The 13,976-nt window shown below is 39.7% G+C and overlaps 1 protein-coding gene and 1 pseudogene across 2 annotated transcripts in view; both read left to right on the top strand.

Moving 5' to 3' along the window:
• CDKAL1 (CDK5 regulatory subunit associated protein 1 like 1) overlaps window positions 1-13,976 on the top strand; it is a 649,098-nt gene that overhangs the window by 86,537 nt on the left and 548,585 nt on the right. The window lies entirely within an intron of this gene.
• On the top strand, window positions 2,193-2,619 carry LOC132526971 (prothymosin alpha-like; annotated as a pseudogene).

Here is a 13,976-nt window from a genome sequence, read left to right as displayed (position 1 = left end):
ACAATGTATTTCTCCATTCATCACCTGATGGATGTTTGAGTTTTTCCTACTTCTTGGCTATTAGGGATAATGCTGCTATGGACATTGATGTACAGTTTTTTTGTGTGGGCATATAGTTTTACTTCTCTAGGCTATACACCCAGAAAAGGAATTTCTAGATCATATGTTAACTCTATGCTTAACAATTTGAGGAACTGCCAGACTGTTAGCTATACTAATAGTCAAATTAGCCATACTGTTTTACTTTCTGATCAGCAGTGCATGATGGTTCTAATTTCTCTGTGTTCTCATCAACACTTGTTATTATTTCATTTTATTTATTTTTATTATAGTCATCCTAGTAGATGTGAAGTGGTAACTCCTGGTAGTTTTGATTTGCATTTTCCTGATGGGTACTGATGTTGAGCATCTTTTCATGTGATGATGATTTATTTGTATATCTTTGGAGAAATGTCTATTCAGAGCTCTTGACCATTTTTAATCAGATTATTTGCCTTTTTTAAATCATTGAATTGTAATAATTTTTTTTTATAAATATTCTTTTTTTTAAACCCCACATTTGTTTATTTATTTATTTATTTTTGGCTGTGTTGGGTCTTCGTTTCTGTGTGAGGGCTTTCTCTAGTTGTGGCAAGCAGGGGCCACTCTTCATTGTGGTGCGCGGGCCTCTCACTATGGCGGCCTCTCTTGTTGTGGAGCACAGGCTCCAGATGCGCAGGCTCAGTAGTTGTGGCTCACGGGCCTAGTTGCTCTGCGGCATGTGGGATCTTCCCAGACCAGGGCTTGAACCCGTGTCCCCTGCATTAGCAGGTAGATTCTCAACCACTGCGCCACCAGGGAAGCCTGAAGTGTAATAATTTTTATATTGTCTCTAGTGTTTTGAAGCAAAATTAAGACTAGAGTACTTTACTTCTGACTTTAAGTAGAAAATGACTCAATCAAAATTTTGAATCACCTAAAAGAAAGAAAATTTAAATCTGAAAAGCAGATTTGGAGATAGGGGATATCAATATTAATTTTCAAAAGTGGTAACATTAATATATTCCACAAGTCAAATTCTAGTTAAATGATCTTACTCGTTTTATTAAGCTATTTCTCCCTATTTCTGTGCACTGGTGTCAGATAATCAAATACTCGCTTCTCTCAGGAAGTCCCCAGCTGCTGTGACAAATGGGCAAGGTTTTCTAATCGTTTTCTAATTGATTTCTTTCCCAAATTATCCTTGAAGGCAATGGTTTTTCTTCTCTTTGTCTCTTATTCTTTGTCTCAAATTGGTAAAACATATTTGTAATTTTAGAAAGTTTGATACTGTCATTTGGGGATATTATTTATGAATCAATTGAACAGCAGTTATTGGATGCCCGCTTAGGTATGCAGTTGGCGCATTTTGTTTCTCTCCGGGAGTCATAGTCAAAATATATAATATTGGTGTGGTGTGGGCATCAACAAGTCCGAATGGACACTGGCTTTAAAGTACTTCACTCAACAGTCAGTTTCATTATTCCAGTCATAGATCTTTGTTATTCTTCGTTGTACTTTGAAGTCCAGTGAACCTATGCCTAGTCCATAGCTTTATTTTTGATCTGGCTCTTTCCTCCCTTGGCAGTATCCTATGGATATTTCTCTTTTGATAACCAAACTGGTAATTGTTTTGACCCAGTAAGTTTGCTGGGTCAAAATCCTAGAGGTAGCTCTGGTATTAGCAATAATAATATTCAGCAGATAACCTAAACTTCCCTTCAAGGAGATACTTCTGTATTCTAGAATTGGTCGTGGAAGTGTACCATTCCAAGCAGATGAATCAAGTTATCGATTTGTGCTAAACAGTTGAGCATTATATATAATCTGAATGGAAACCAGATGTTTTGCAAATTTGCTAGTGAGTGGTTTCTCTAGGTTGTTATGATTTGCTCTTTGGGTAAATAGAACTCTTTTCAATATACTACTTTTAAAATGTTTGAATCAGGAAGGAAATTTTCCATGGAATACATGAATGTAAAGATACAATTGGACTAGTTGGCTGCTCTGAAAAGCCATCTTTTCATTGTCCCTGAGACTGGCTCCCTGTTCACTGCAGCCACAGGTCTGTATGCCTCCTCCGCAGACATGGACTCAGGCTGCTTCATTGCCAGAGTCCCCCAACTGGGGCTTTCTTTTTTGTCTGCTGCATTGGATCTCTGGTGTGCCCCACCATGTCAGACACGGCCATGGACACCAGCTCTGAGATCATCACCACGGACTTAAAGGAGAAGAAGGAAGTTGTGGAGGAGGTAGAGAGTGGAAAAGGTATACTGCTGATGGGAAGGCTAACGAGGTGGGGAACAGGAGGCTGCCAGTGAGGTGGAAGAAGGTGGGGAGCAGTGGAGGAGGGGGAAGGGGGCTGTGGGGAGGAAGAGGGTGGAGTGAAGACAAGGAGGCTGAGGCAGCTCTGGGCAGATGGGCAGCTGAAGGTGACAGGGCTGACAGTGTTGACACCAAGAAGCGGAAAACTGATGAGGATGACTAGACAGCAAAAACAAAGAAGTTAAACTAAGAAGAAAGGGTCGGGGGGGAAGGCCACCCTGAGCCATTCACTCCCCACTTCCTCTCTCAGAATCTAAACATGATTACCTTGGAGGAGAGAGGCCCCCAGGCTGCCCACTGCGGGCAGAGTCACCTGCAGGTGACGCGTGCTCCCCAGCACCCAACCAAACACACAACGTGAATTTGCAACAGAAGAAAAAACCCCAGATCTTTCAAGGTCCTGCTTCTTTTCTTAAAGGTGACATGGAAGACAAACTTATGGTTACCAAAGAGAAAAACCGGGGTGGAGGGGGATGAATTAGGTGTTTGCTTTTAATATATACACACTACTATATGTAAAATAGATAACCAACAAGGGCCTACTATAGCACAGGGAACTATATTCAATATCTTGTAATTACCTATAATGGAAAAGAATCTGAAAGAGGATAGATTTATATATGTATCAATATGTATATATTTGTATAACTGAATCACTTTGCTGTACGTTTGAAACTAACACAACATTGTAAATCAGCTGTACTTCAATTAAAAAAAAGTGCTTTCAAAAGGAACATTTGTTTGTATTTTAATTTGCATGTTTATTTTTGAACATACTCTTAGGGGTCAGCCATTTTTAATGATCTTGGATGACCAGACCAGCCTTTGGAGTGTCCTCTGTCCTACTTCAGACTTTACTTGTTGTGTGACCATGTTCATTATAATCTCAAAGGAGAAAAAACAACTGGTTAGAAAAAAACCAAAGCAAAAGCAACAACAAAAACAGTCTTATTCCCAGGATGCCAGTAACTTTTTTGGGGTGTGTACTTAGCTGTATTATAAGTAGTTTTATGAGATGGTTATAAAAGCCAAAGATAAAAGATTAATTTTTTCCCCTTTTTTTCTCTATGAAGTGACTTTAGTTTTTTGGTCTGTTGATGTATGTGTGAAACACTGTTGTCCAACAATAAACTGGAATTTTATTTTACTGAGTTGTTCTTTAAAAAAAAAGATACAATTATATTTTTTAAACAATTCTATTTTTTGTTTTGTAGCAAATTCTCAATAATGAATTATGTTCTCCTTAGCAAAATATAGTTGCAGCTGGCTGCCAATAGTGTGTACCTTATTCACCCAGTTTTCATTGTCCACATGTATAGATTATCCATGATAATCTAGTTAAAACAACTCTTGCTTCCCTTTGGTTCATTGATAGTTTTCATAATTGCTGTAATGGCAGCCATAGGGAGGGAGGAGACGTACACAAGGGTGGCAGCTGTGGAGATGAACAGCAGACATATTCACATTCTTTGGAGGTAAAATCCTTTGGGAGTTGTTGGATTTGCTGCGAGAGATGGTGAGGTGAAAGGAATGATTAATGATGACTCCCAGGTTTCTGGTTTCAGCATGAGTACACTTAGATGTACTCTTAGATCTGAGATCCCATTTATGGAGATGGGGAATTCTGGAAGATGGAAGGTTTAGTCATTTGCCTGCTGGCTCTCAGTTTCAATTCCCTGATTTCCTCTGTCCTCTGTATTGCATGGAACTGCATTTCAGTCTCCTTGCCTTTTGGCTCTTGTGGTTAGATTTGGCCAACAGGAGGCGCTAATGGAAGCCTGGCGAATGGGAGTAGGGAGGAAGTAGGGTGGTTTCCTCCCACGCTTTTTGCTCTGGATCCGGTTCCAGGAAGTGGCAGTTTCATTCCGGTGGCTTCTGTCCCTATCAGACAGCTCCTCCCTTCGTTGCAGTGCTGCTTTCCGATGGGCAGCCCCTGTTGTTGCTCTTGCCCCTGCCAGTGATCACAGCTTCTGGGCTCTTCCAGTCAGTCCCTCCAGCCCTTAGGCTGATAATGGCTTCCTGCTGTTACTCATCTCCTGGTTGCTTCCCGCTTCCCCATTTGGTGAAGACATTTGGTGTCTTGGCTTTTCCATCGCCCATTAAGCACACTTCTGTATTAATTTTTCTTTATCTTAATGCCTAGAGTGGTTTCTGTTTTCCTAACTAGAACCTGAAAATTGGAGAGTTCAGTTTTGGAAATGGTCTGTGTCCAGTTCAATATTTTTTCAGTATGTTCCAGTGGAGATGTTACTAGATGAGTTGTATAGTGAGCTCAGATGGATGTCTGAACTGGGAGAATAAATTTGGCTATTACCTCTCAGTGCACTGGCAGTACTTAAAACCGTGAGAGGTATGGTTGGAATCATCCAGTGAATAGATGACAAGGGAACCAAAATCTAGTCCTAAGGAACTCTGCTTCATGGAGGGCAGATGGGAATGGATAAAGTAGAGCAGCCAAGGAGGTAGGAGGAAAACAGGAGAGTGATGCTCTCCACAACGTAAAGAAAAAAGTGTTTGACTGCATGGTGTGCTGTCTATGGCATTTGCCATCAGTTCCCTCGATGAAAGTGGTGTCCGGGGAATGGAGAGTGGTTGAAGGTCTTCATCAAAATGAAGTGGTGGAGGAGTGGATGGGAGGTGGCAGAGTACATCTGGTACAGACAGACACGTCTTTCCAGATGTTTGACTATGGAAGGGAGTAAAGAAATGGGAAGATAGGAGGATTAAGACAAGCTACGGTTTTTACAGTTGCTTTTTTACTTTGAAAATGCTTAATTTTTGAATAGGTTCAAAAATAAAAAGTAAGTTATACGAGGAAAAAAATCTTCCTCTTGTCTCCCATCAGTCCTATTCGACTCCTTCCTCCCCATCCCAGCCATTGCTATTTGTTTCTGATGTACATCCAAAATTTTTTTTAATATGAATACAAGCAAATGTGAATATGTATTCTCAGTTTCCAGTGGTAGCATAGTGTATATATATTTTTAGTGTCTTATTATTTTCTTTGAACAATGTGTCCTGGAGATCTTTTTATATTAGGACTTCGAGGTTATTCTACTTTTTTTTTCTTTTGTAAGTAGCTTATAGGAGTCTCAATTCTTTTTTTTTTTTTGCGGTACGCGGGCCTCTCACTGTTGTGGCCTCTCCCGTTGCGGAGCACGGGCTCCGGACGCGCAGGCTCAGTGGCCATGGCTCGTGGGCCCAGCCGCTCCACGGCATGTGGGATCTTCCCGGACTGGGGCACGAACCTGTGTCCCCTGCATCAGCAGGCAGACTCTCAACCACTGCGCTACCAGGGAAGCCCAATTCTTTTTTCTTTTAATTTTTATTTTATATTAGAGTATAGTTGATTTACAATGTTGTGTTAGTTTCAGGTGTATGGCAAAGTGATTCAGTTATACATATATCCATTCTTTTTCAGATTCCTTTCCCGTATAGGTTATTACAGATTATTGAGTAGAATTCCCTGTGCTATACAGTAGGTCCTTATTGATTATCTATTTTATATATAGTAGTGTATATATGTTAATCCCAAATTCCTAATTTATCTCTCCCCCCATAGGAGTCTCAATTCTGAATAAACTAAAATGTCTTTAGTCAGTCACCTTTTGCTGTTAGAAATAAAGCTGTAGTTAATGACTTTGCACCTGTGCAAGTACGTTTGTCATAGCTAAATTCTTGGAACTGCTTGGTCAGAGGATATGCATTTGCCATTTTGGGAGATCATGTCAAATTGCCTCCATAGGTGGTGGCCTAGTTTGTATTCCCACCAGCAATGCATGAGAGTGCCTGTTTCCTCATGGTTACATCAGTTCAGTGTGTTATCAAACTTTTGGGATTTTGACAATATAGGAAGTGAAGAAAAATGGTACAGTTTTTTTGGGGGGTGCAGTTTTAGTTTTCATTGATTAAGAATGGGGTTCAACATCTTTTTGTATGTTCAAGAGCCATATGTGTTTCTTCCTTCGTAAACTGTTCATAGACTTTGCCCACTTTTTTCCAATTAGATTTTGGTCATCTCAACATTTGAATTTTACTTATTAGGCCTGAGGGCCTAAAGGCTCAGTGTGGCAGGAACATAGTAGCATACAAGGTGGGCTTTGGATAGAGGGGTGGGGACCAGATCACGCAGTCCCCTCTGAAGTCCATTTGGTGTATTTATTGCTTCTTAGTTTACAAACCTATTTAACACCTAGAAATAGATATCCTTTTAGGGATTCTTTAGACACAGTTACTTCTGAAGTAATTATGTGTAGGGATCAGCAGAGCAATTTGATCTGGAAAGAGAATGGGGGAATATTAGCAGTGTTCTGTTCTACATAGTAATAAGTAAACGGTCTGTCTGTCTAGCGCTCTGATTTTGATTATGACCAGGTCTGTTTCGCTATATAATTAATCTTCAGTAGTTACTGGTAGAGTTTTGCCAGCTATTATTTCTCATTTAGGAGAAAAAAATGTTCTTTTCCCTTCATACAGTAAACAGAGTTCAAGCTGACCCTTGGTTTCCTCATCTTATTTCTGTGAAGCGCTCAGCATGACTGTTTTAAAAGAACAAACTCATTATGCGTGTCATCTCCAAGCCTAAGTGCTTTCCCCAGGAGCTGCTGTGTTCCACTTCACTCAGAAACATGCCGAACAGTCACCAACACTGCACAGTGGAGGAGGGTCCGTTCTTGCTATACGTATTTCAGCGTGGGAGCTAGAGATACTCTGTCAGTCCGTCTCTCTCTTTCATTTCTCCTCTCCATCTTTCCTACACCTTCTTTTTCTCCCTGTCTTCTCCCCAGCCTCCCACTCCTCCAAGCCTAGCTGGTTAAAGGGAGCATTCTTTGTCATGGATCACTTTGCTTTTATAAAATAGATTTTGAAAGCATGGTTACTCCATGCTGTGCATTTACACAGTCCCTATGAAGAACAATAAATGAAATGTGGAAGGAAAATATGAATCTGTTGACTAGAATTTTTGTTTTGCCTTTTATTGGTTTTAAGATTTTTTTCAGTATGCTCCTTAAAGGTGCTTTAAAATTTTTGTATTATAGCATGCTCTATTCTCTGAGTTTTTAGTAGGCATCCAATGATCTGTATTACATAAATAAACTCCCAGCTGTGATTAAACATAATGGACATTTAAACTGTTTGGACTTGCCTTGCCTTCCAGAGTTCTGTGGTAAAAAATTCCCCCCAAATGCTGTTGGGTCCAAAATAATCAAGACTTTTCTCCCTCTTCGTTTTGTTCTTAATGAATTTTTATTTGTATCAGCTTGCCTAGCTGCCTTACTTAAATCTATGGATTTAAGTAGTTGTAAGGCTCCTCTTACTGTTTGAGGCTGCTCCTCTAGTTGACTTTCAGATGGAACAGTTGTGTAAGGTAAATGGTTTATTGTGGGTACTGTTGATATGAACCATGCCCATCTCTTCTGTAATGCCACCATTATGCAGAAGGCTGCAGGGGGAAGGGAAGATTGGTTGCTTTGAAAGTCGGCCTGTGCTCCGCAGTAATGCTCCTGCACTCAGTATTTTTTTTTGTTTGAATTTTATTAATTTTTTTTAATAGCAGGTTCTTATTAGTCATCCTTTTTTTTTTTTTTTTTTTGCGGTACGCGGGCCTCTCACTGTTGTGGCCTCTCCCGTTGTGGAGCACAGTCTCCGGACGCGCAGGCTCAGCGGCCATGGCTCACGGGCCCAGCCGCTCCGCGGCATGTGGGATCCTCCCAGACCGGGGCACGAACCCGCGTCCCCTGCATCGGCAGGCGGACCCCCAACCACTGCGCCACCAGGGAAGGCCAGTTATCCATTTTATATGCACTCAGTATTAATTCTTTCTTTACTTGCCTGTTTCCCACTGATAACGGATGGCCAAGAGCTGACATGTTCAACATCTTGGATTTTGGAAATAGCCAAACAGCTCCATTTGAAGCCTAGTTATTTGTCTTATTAGAAGTAGTATCATGAAGCAACCTCAAGGTCATGTAATACATTTTTTACTTTGTTTTTAGGTATTGTCTATATTATTTTTGATCAAGAAGCAAAGAGCCCCTAATGAGGCATTCTAATTTCCTTAAATTTACAGTCTCTGAAGTCAGTTTGTCTGGATTTCTAATCCTGGCCCCTCTCTTACTGTGTGATTTTAGGCAAGTTACTTATCCTTTCTAAGCCTTAGATTCCCCCTCTGTAAAACTGGAGTAAAAGTTGAACCCACCTCAAATTGGGAGGATTAAATGGGGGAGAAAAAGGAGTATGAGGTGCTTGGCTCATTGCTGGGTACATAATATGTACTCAATAATGTTAGCTATTGTCATTATTGCCAATCAGATTTTTATTACTTTGGATTTAGAAGTAATTTATCTTGTATACATAAAGAAATAGTTTGGAAAGTAAATGCGTTTCGATTAAAACAAATAATAGTTTGTTTCTCCATCCTCACTCTCAAAGTGGGTGGTGTGTCAATGACCATCATTTTCTTGGTTCAGTGAGTGCAAAAGCTTTTAGCAGTGGGGAGAAAAGTCCCAGAAAATGTATATCAGGTCACTGTTTTCATGATGGATCACAGCAGGAAAATAGTTTATGTTCTTACCTTAAAATGAAAGAACACTATTGATTCTGAGCCCTATGAAAAAGGAAATTAAAACAATTTTTTTAAAGGCTTGATTAGTTTTTTTTAGTTTAGTTTAAATGCTGTTAGAAATTCAAACAATGAAGACAGAGGTAAATTAAATATTAATGTGCCCCTTCTCAGGGTTAAACTTTATAAAATTATAAAAGTAATATCCATGCAAGTTTAAACAAAAAAAAGAGACTATAAAAGTGCATATTAAGACAGTATTGGAGACCAGCTGAACCTTCATCTTATTTCCAAGGGCAAACACCTCAAACAGTTTCATATTTATGCTTTGAGAGTTTTTGTTTTTTTACTTAGAACAGGATTTCCTCTTTTTCCATTTTAAAACACAAGTGAAATTCAAGACCTACTCTTCACCTTGCTTTCATCTGATGATAATAACAAAGATTATTATAAAGTAGTACTTACAGATTTATCTTGCTTTTTTAACAGCTGAATGGCATTTTAGATGCAGTCTCATAATTTATTTAACCAGTCTCCTTGTAATGGATATGTAGGCTTTCCAAGTTTTTTGCCTTGTCAGTAATCTTCCATGTGAATTTTAAAATTTATATATGTGTACATATATATGTATATGTATATCTGTGTGTTTGTATATAAATATGTGTGTGTGGTGCAAGTATCCTACAAGCATGTGTAGGAGAAATTCTCATGCACATTTAAATTTTTGACAGCTATTCCCATGTTGCATTCCAAAGAGTTTTGTCAGAATAGACTTCATCAACAGAGTAGAGCTTGCCAGCTTCCCCATTCCTTTGCTAGCACTAGGTAGTACCATACTTTCTAATATTTTCCAATTTGGTATGAGCACAAAGGATCTTATTTCATTTCGCATTAAAAAAATTCAGTGAGACCAATGTGCATCGGGGTAAAGTTCTAATAGAGCAAACATCTAAATGTAAAACCCTGTGTGTATTAAAATAAAACATGGGTGAATTCCTTAATAATCTGGGAGTAGAGGAAACTTTCTAATTATGACTGAAAATCTGGAAGCAGTAAGAGAAAAGTTTGATAGATTAGCAGATACAAACTACTATATATAGGATGGATAAACAACAGGGTCCTACTGTATAGCACAGGGAATTATATTCAATATCCTGTGATAAACCATAATGGAAAAGAATATGAAAAAGAATATATATATATATATGTATAACTGAGTCACTTTGCTATACAGCGGAAATTAACAGAACGTTGTAAATCAACTATACTTCAGTAAAATTTAAAAAAGAGAAAAGTTTGATAAATTTGATATCCTGAATATAAAAAAGCATTAAGAAACTATAAAAAAGTAAAATAACAAGCCGGGACAAAATATTGTAACTTCTATCATAAACAGAAGATTAACATCCTCTTTGTGTGTGTGTGTATATTTGTGTATATTTGTAAATTAAAACTAGAGATTAAAATGACTATCCTGGTAGAAAAATGGGCTAAAGATCTGAACAGATGGAAAACGGGGGGGGGGAACCCCAACTCTGCAAAGGCCCTTAAACATGTGAAAAAATGCTCAACTCATTCTTAATAAGAGAAATGCACAGTTCAAATCCCACTGGCTCCCTGTTTCTCACCGCATTGCCAGAAGTACAGAGGTTTGATAGCACACTCCATGGGTGATGCTGTGGGTAGATGGGCAGTCTCATGCATTGCTCATGGGAATGTGGAGCCATGCACCCTTTATGGAGGGGAATTTATCCTTTGACCAAACAGTCACACCTTTTTGGACTTGATTCCACAGGTAATCTGGGAAAAATACAAAATGATATATGTACAGTGCTATTCATTGCAGCGCCATTTGAAATAATGAAAGACTGTAAGTAGTCAAATCTTGAGGTCTAGATTCCATCTGGCTAGCCTCAAGTGTGTAGCTTTTTACCCCAGTACTGATATCGCAGCTCTGGCATTGGCAATATTTGGCCTATGTGCAGATGATTTTCAGCTGCATGTCACGGGTTAACAAGGACAAGTGTTGGAGGACAGGTCTCGCGGTAGGTAGAATTGTTTCCTGGGTCTTCTCGAAGTCTGTGCCTCCAGTCTTGGCGCCTTCTTACTGCCTTTCCCTTCCGTGGTCCTTTCTTGCCCGTTTCCCTAGTCCTGTCCCCTGTGTTCTCCTCTCTAATTCTGTTTCCCTGTCCCAGACACTGGAGAACCTGACATGGATGCTCTGATTAAGGCAAGAACATAAGCTGTTAACCTTCTCTTAGCAGATAGTTAACCCAGTAACCTAATTACCTACCAGCAGTAGGATGTTTGAACAGTTATTTTATTTGGGGTGATGAGGTTCTAGAAATCTTCTGGTATTTCCTGATTGTTCTAGATGCTGCTGCTCTAAGGTAGACACGCCAAATACTAGCTTATTTCTTCTGTTTCAGATGCATCTCACCCCCACTCTGCCTCCTATATTAATGTTTGAAGTTGGGATGTATCTTAAAACTTAAAAGAACAGAGAATAATGTTCCACCTCTCTTGAAGAGCTGCTACAAATTTGGTTGTGTTTCTTATAGTTGATGGCATCTTAAAACCCAGGAAATGTGTTCATAGGGGGCAGAACATGTGGGATCACATTACTTACTGGCAAATAGCCATATACGATTTTCCTCTTCACTCCCCTTTGGTAGTGAGTTTGTTTTCTGTGTTATTTAAAAACCTTAAAAAAGGGCCTTTGCTGGGTGATTGTAAGTTGGCACAGAGCAAGCAAATACTCAAAATTGAGAAAGGAAAATGAAAAAGGGTGGAGGACCATCTTATTTTTTTTGGTAACAATACTATACAATTTATACAGATATCTTTCTTGAACTCTTAGCATTTAACACAATTGATTATTTCTTTTTAAAGTACTTCCTTCTCTGGATTTCTGTGACACCATGCTCCCTAGTTTTTATCCCCTTATCTTATTGGCTGTTCCTTTTCCATGTCCTTTTCTCATCTCAACTCCATCAGACCTTTGAACAACCCGATGTTCTGTCTTCTGCTTTTTCTCTCTCCTTTTTCCCCCCACCCTACATTCTCTCCTTAGGTGAGCACATCCATTCCTCTAAATTCAGGTATCTTTTTAGGGTTTAGATTCTCCCATTTGTGTCTCCAGCCTGGAGGACCCCTGTGAGCTTTGGTTTCATATATACAAATGGCTGATCAGTATTTCTAGTTGGACATTTAATAGGGATTTCAAACAAAACATGGCCACAACAGAACTATCGATTCTCTGTTCCCCAAATCCGTGCCTTTCCAGACCTCCGTCATCTCAGTAAATGGCACCTCAGTAACTGGTGCTCAGGCCAGAATCTTTTCCACGTGTTTAGCGATCCTACATGATGCCTTCTTGCACGACTTATACCTGATCTAACAGTGAATTCTTTTAATTCTACCTCCAAAACATGCCTCCATTCACTTCTCATTCTTGCCATTGCTATAATCCCAGTCCAGGTTTCTGCGGTCTTTCTCTTACCCTTAGACCAGTGTCTCAGCTTCCAGCTGATTTTCTTGCCTTTACTTTTTTCCCCACTTCTTTTGCTTTTACCCCATCTACAGACTTTTATTCACAGTGTTTCCATAATGGGATTTCTGAAGTAGGAATTAGTTCATGTTTGAAACCCAGTGGTGACTTCTCATTACTCTTAGAATAAATGTAATTTTCTTAACTTGCCAATATTATCTGGTTCCTGCCCACCTCTCAGACCTTTCTCTCCCTGGGTCCAATCACACTGGTCTTCTCTCTGTTACTGGAACATGGCAAGCTTGGGCCTGTTTCATGGCCTCTGCACTTGTGCTATTTTCTCATTGGAATGCTCTTTCTTCTGATCTTTGTGTGGCAGATTCCTTCCCATTGTTTAAGTCTCAACTCAGATTTAAGCTTCCAAGGGAGACTTTTTTTTTTTGACACCAATTGTACTTGAACATTTGTTACTTTTTTTAAAAAAATTAATTAATTTATTTTTGTCTGTGTTGGGTCTTCTTTTCTGTGCGAGGGCTTTCTCTAGTTGTGGCAAGCAGGGGCCTCTCACTATCGTGGCCTCTCTTGTTGCGGAGCACAGGCTCCAGACGTGCAGGCTCAGTAGTTGTGGCTCACGGGCCTAGTTGCTCCGCGGCATGTGGGATCTTCCCAGACCAGGGCTCAAACCCGTGTCGCCTGCATTAGCAGGCAGATTCTCAACTACCGCGCCACCAGGGAAGCCCCCAAGGGAGACTTATTTTGACCAGCAACCCCACAATTATTCTCTGTTCAGTACTCTCTTTAATCATCTTAATATCATTGACTGGTACCTGAAATTATCTTGCTTACTTCTGTCTTTTGTTTTGGTCAGACTTCCTCTTTAAGGCTGTAAACTCCTTGAGGGTGGAAACTGGTTTCACTCTCATATCCCTAGTACTTAGAACAGAGCCTGACACATAGTAAATCCTCGTTGTGTTTTGATAGTTGACTGATTTATGCTCGTAAGTAGAACAATCTGTGTTAGGTCCTGGACATTCAGAGAGCGGCAGAAAAAAATGTCTTCAATATCTCTTAAATAGTAATAAAGACAGGCTGGAAAAATGAATTATTTTAATACAGAATTGTAAAGTGCAAGAATAGTCTAGACACAGTCTACTGTGGGAGTGCAGAGAGGGGGCATCTCACAAACATCGAGCTGAAACTGAAGGATGAAAAGGAGTTAGCTAGGTAGATAGGCAGGTGAAAGGGGTATGAGCTGTCATTCTGTGAAGAAAATAAAGATATTCTAGGCAGATGGAATAGTGCAAGCTTGAGGAATTTGGGTTGGTGTGCCTGGAAGGACAGATGAATATAGGGAGAAATGAATATTGCAGTTGAGGAGGTGGAGATCTGGATGGGTCTTGAATACCAATTGTAAATCACTGTAAGGTTGAAAAGGTACTGTGGTCAGATTGCTACTAGAGGATTATCTTTTCGGTGGCATTGTGGGGACTAACTTGGAGGGAACTAGAAGAGGTCGGTGAATACTCGTCATTACCAAGTTTGAGCAGGCAAGTGGCGTCATCAGATTGCTGTTTTACAAAA

This window comes from Lagenorhynchus albirostris, chromosome 10 (assembly GCF_949774975.1).
Source record: "Lagenorhynchus albirostris chromosome 10, mLagAlb1.1, whole genome shotgun sequence".
NCBI lineage: Eukaryota > Metazoa > Chordata > Mammalia > Artiodactyla > Delphinidae > Lagenorhynchus > Lagenorhynchus albirostris.
The sequence above is the reverse complement of the archived record's forward strand: the minus strand, read 5'-3'. Positions and strand labels throughout refer to the sequence as shown.